We start from the raw sequence: 5,280 nt of genomic DNA on the forward strand, positions 1-5,280 counted from the left end.
GGTAACTGAGAGAATAGCTTTTTGGTAAACTCTATAGGAATAATTATGTTTTGGAAATGTCCATCTAAATAGTCTCTCCAAATTTTGGTAGCATGAAACTAAATTAAGTTAAATGATAGGAACTCATTGAGTATCCGGGCCATTTCAAATAAGATGAAATATTGGAATATTAATTGCTAAACAGGTCTAAATTTACCTACTTTTGTCTTCTTGTGAGAGAGAAACTAAAGCTGTTTGGTGCCGCCTTGAGATGTTCTCTACCAATCTACAGAATGCTAATGTAAAAGACAGTTCATGGTTCCTTAAGGAAAGTAGGATGTTTGTTTTCAGAAAAGAAGGTTATGAAGAATGGAAATATATTTCGTTAAAGGAAAAAGGGTGATTTTTGTCCTAGAGCTGGTTATTTTTGAATGGAAAGAATAAGGGACAGGATAATATGGCTACAGAAAGTTGCAGAAGGTTTGTGGGAAAGGAACATTGAGAAAAGAATTTTATACATGGTCAGGATTTTCTAAAGTTGGGTTAAATTTAATTAGGTAAATGGATTTTCTTAAGAGTAGGCTGATCCAAGACTGGATTTGGTTTCTCTTTCTCATAAGAGAACAAAGTTTTCCTGGAATGCTGCTTTTGATAACAGATTGTGTGAGTTTCTGTGCCTTTAAGTGATCTGTTTTTATTTATTTATTTTTTTTAAAATAATTTTCTAAAAATTTATTTATTTATTTTTATTTTTGGCTGCCTTGGGTCTTTGTTGCTGTGTGTGGGCTTTTCTCTAGTTGTGGCGAGTGGGGGCTACTCTTCATTGCGGTTCACGGGCTTCTCATTGGGTGGCTTCTCTTGTTGCAGAGCACAGGCTCTAGGTGCACGGGCTTCAGTAGTTGTGGCACTTGGGCTCAGTAGTTGTGGCTCGCAGGTTCTAGAGTGCAGGGTCAGTAGTTGTGACGAATGGGCTTAGTTGCTCCACAGCATGCGGGATCTTCCCGGACCAGGGCTCGAACCCGTGTCCCCTGCACTGTCAGGTGGATTCTTAACCACTGCGCCACCAGGGAAGTCCCTGTTTTTACTTTTGAAATCTTTTTTTCACCTTAGCTCAAGGAATAATTGTTTCACAGCGACCTACAATTCTATCTGACAAGGTGTTTTAAAACTTCTCGAAATTTTTGACAGACTTCCCAAATATGAAATTCTAATTAAAGTTCTTTTGACCTCCAGCTAACTTTTGGATGCTTCAAACGGCCCCTGGAGCACCCCAAAGAGAGATCCTAAACTAATTGGGTTCATTTGGTATGTTAAATTACATGGGAAACACTGTCCAAACTTGCTGCTGCCTGTGTCAGATAGAATCATCAGGCTCTCCTCAATTTTATCGTAGCCACCAAACAGATAGGCGAAAGGGTTTGGGGTTCGTCTGCTGTCTAGTCTCTCACCTTACTCTATGTCCAAAAAATCCCCTGTGGGAATACTCCCACCTCTAGGCCCTCAGGTCCTGACCCCCATGGCATCTTCCACTGTGCCCAACTCCAATTCTTCCAGGAGTTCCTTTTTGCACCTCTAGGACCCCCTTCACTCCAGGTCTTGGCAGCCCATACCTTGTTACAGACTACCTATTGGGCTGGCCAACTCCAAGAAGCCCACATCCTAGTCTTTATAGATGCTCAATTTGGAGGAATATACCCCAACATAGGGAACCTTGTTATAGGACATAAGCTTTATAGACAACAGATCCCCCTCAAGGGAGAGCCCTGGCAATTCACTGGCACTGGTTCAAATGTCCCTTATTGGGGACCCCTCGCTCAAGGGACTGGGTTGACCAGCGACATCTGGTTAGGTGATGGGAGAGTAGAGGACACTCAAAATCCCATTAGGCAAGAGGAATTTCGGAGGACACTTTGACCCCCTTCTGACAAAAGCTTCCTGGTAAAATGTCTCCGCGATGTTGGACTTCATTTCTAGAAGTGCTCTTGGTTGCAGCTTACTCAACATGGGACGATCCTCTTCTAAGCCAGAAGAAACATCTCTGGAGTGTATCCTTAAAAATTGGAAAATTTTCGATTGGTTCAAGATGGCGGAGTAGAAAGACGTGCTCTCACTCCCTCTTGCGAGAGCACCGGAATCACAACTAACTGCTGAGTGGTCATTGACAGGAAGACACTGGAACTCACCAAGGAGGATACCCCACATCCAGAGACAAAGGAGAGCCACAGTGAGATGGTAGGAGGGGCGCAATAACAATAGAATCAAATCCCATAACTGCTGGGTGGGTGAGTCACAAACTGGAGAACACTTATACCACAGAAGTCCACCCACTGGAATGAAGGTTCTGAGCCCCATGTCAGGCTTCCCAACCTGGGGGTCCAGCAACGGGAGGAGGAATTCCTAGAGAATCAGACTTTGAAGTCCAGTGGGATTTGATTGCAGGACTTCGACAGGACTGGTGGAAACAGAGACTCCACTCTTGGAGGGCACACACAAAGTAGTGTGCACGTCGGGACCCAGGGGAAGGAGCAGTGACCCCATAGGACTGAACCAGACCTACCTGCTGGTGTTGGAGGGTCTCCTGCAGAGGTGGGGGGTGGCTGTGTCTCACCGTGAGGACAAGGACACTGGCAGCAGAAGTTCTGGGAAGTACTCCTTGGCGTGAGCCCTCCCAGAGTCTGCCATTAGCCCCACTAAAGAGCCCAGGTAGGCTCCAGTGTTGGGTCACCTCAGGCCAAACAACCAACAGAGAGGGAACCCAGCTCCACCCATCAGGAGACAAGTGGAGTAAAGTTTTACTGAGCTCTGCCCACCAGAGCAACAGCCAGCTCTACCCACCACCAGTCCCTCCCATCAGGAAACTTGCACAAACCTCTTGGATAGCTTCATCCACCAGAGGGCAGACAGCATAAGCAAGAAGAATTACAGTCCTGCAGCCTGTGGAACAAAAACCACATTCACAGAAAGATAGACAAGATGAAAAGGCAGAGGGCTATGTACCAGATGAAGGAAGAAGATAAAACCCCAGAAAAACAACTAAATGAAGTGGAGATAGGCAACCTTCAGAAAAAGAATTCAGAATATTGATAGTGGAGATGATCCAGGACCTCGGAAAAAGAATGGAGGCAAAGATCGAGAATATTCAAGAAATGTTTAACAAAGACCTAGAAGAATTAAAGAACAAACAAACAGAGATGAACAATACAATAACTGAAATGAAAAATACACTAGAAGGAATCAATAGCAGAATAACTGAGGCAGAAGAACGGATAAGTGACCTGGAAGACAGAATGGTGGAATTCACTGCCGTGGAACAGAATAAAGAAAAAAGAATGAAAAGAAATGAAGACAGCCTAAGAGACCTCTGGGACAAAATTAAATGTAACAACATTCGCATTATAGGGGTCCCAGAAGGAGAAGAGAGAGAGAAAGGACCCAAGAAAATATTTGAAGCGATTACAGTCGAAAACTTCCTTAACATGGGAAAGGAAATAGCCACCCACGTCCAGGAAGCGCAGAGAGTCCCATACAGGATAAACCCAAGGAGAAAGACACTGAGACACATAGTAATCAAAGTGGCAAAAATTAAAGACAAAGAAAAATTATTGAAAGCAGCAAGGGAAAAACGACAAATAACATACCAGGGAACTCCCATAAGGTTAACAGATGATTTCTCAGCAGAAACTCTACAAGCCAGAAGGGAGTGGCATGACATATTTAAAGTGATGAAAGGGAAGAACGTACAACCAAGATTACTCTACCCGGCAAGGATCTTTTTCAGATTCGATGGAGAAATCAAAAGCTTTACAGACAAGCAAAGCTAAGAGAATTCAGCACCACCAAACCAGCTCTACAACAAATGCTAAAGGAACTTCTCTAAGTGGGAAACACAAGAGAAGAAAAGGGCCTACAAAAACAAACCCAAAACAATTAAGAAAATGGTAATAGGAACATATATATTGATAATTACCTTAAACGTGAATGGATTAAATGCTCCACCCAAAAGACACAGGCTCGCTGAATGCATACAAAAACAAGACCCATATATATGCTGTCTACAAGAGACCCACTTCAGGCCTAGGGACACATACAGACTGAAAGTGAGGGGATGGAAAAAGATATTCCATGCAAATGGAAATCAAAAGAAAGCTGGAGTAGCAATACTCATATCAGATAAAATAGATTTTAAAATAAAGAATGTTACAAGAGACAGGAAGGACACTACATAATGATCAAGGGATCAATCCAAGAAGAAGATATAACAATTATGAATATATATGCACCCAATATAGGAGCACCTCAATACATAAGGCAACTGCTAACAGCTCTAAAAGAGGAAATCGACAGTAACACAATAATAGTGGGGGACTTTAACACCTCACTTACACCAATGGACAGATCATCCAGACAGAAAATTAATAAGGAAACAGAAGCTTTAAATGACACAATAGACCAGATAGATTTAATTGATATTTATAGGACATTCCATCCAAAAACAGCAGATTACACTTTCTTCTCAAGTGTGCATGGAACATTCTCCAGGATAGATCACATCTTGGGTCACAAATCAAGCCTCAGTAAATTTAAGAAAATTGAAATCATATCAGGCATCTTTTCTGACCACAACGCTATGAGACTAGATATCAGTTACAGGGAAAAAAACGTAAAAAACACAAACACATGGAGGCTAAGCAATACGTTACTAAATAACCAAGAGATCACTGAATAAACCAAAGAGGAAATCAAAAAATACCTAGAGACAAATGACAATGAAAACACGACAATCCAAAACCTATGGGATGAAGCAAAAGCAGTTGTAAGAGGGAAGTTTATAGCAATACTATCCTACCTCAAGAAACAAGAAACATCTCAAATAAACAATCTAACCTTACACCTAAAGGAACTAGAGAAAGAAGAACAAACAAAACCCAAAGTTAGTGGAAGGAAGTAAATCATAAAGATCAGAGCAGAAATAAATGAAATAGAGACAAAGAAAACAACAGCAAAGATCAATAAAACTAAAAGCTGGTTCTTTGAGAAGATAAACAAAATTGATAAACCATTAGCCAGACTCATCAAGAAAAAGAGGGAGAGGACTCAAATCAATAAAATTAGAAATGAAAAAGGAGAAGTTACAACAGACACCGCAGAAATACAAAGCATCCTAAGAGACTACTACAAGCAACTCTATGCCAATAAAATGGACAACCTGGAAGAAATGGACAAATTCTTAGAAAGGTATAACCTTCCAAGACTGAACCAGGAAGAAATATAAAATATGAACAGACCAATCACAAGGAATGA

Source organism: Eschrichtius robustus, chromosome 1, assembly GCF_028021215.1.
Source record: "Eschrichtius robustus isolate mEscRob2 chromosome 1, mEscRob2.pri, whole genome shotgun sequence".
NCBI lineage: Eukaryota > Metazoa > Chordata > Mammalia > Artiodactyla > Eschrichtiidae > Eschrichtius > Eschrichtius robustus.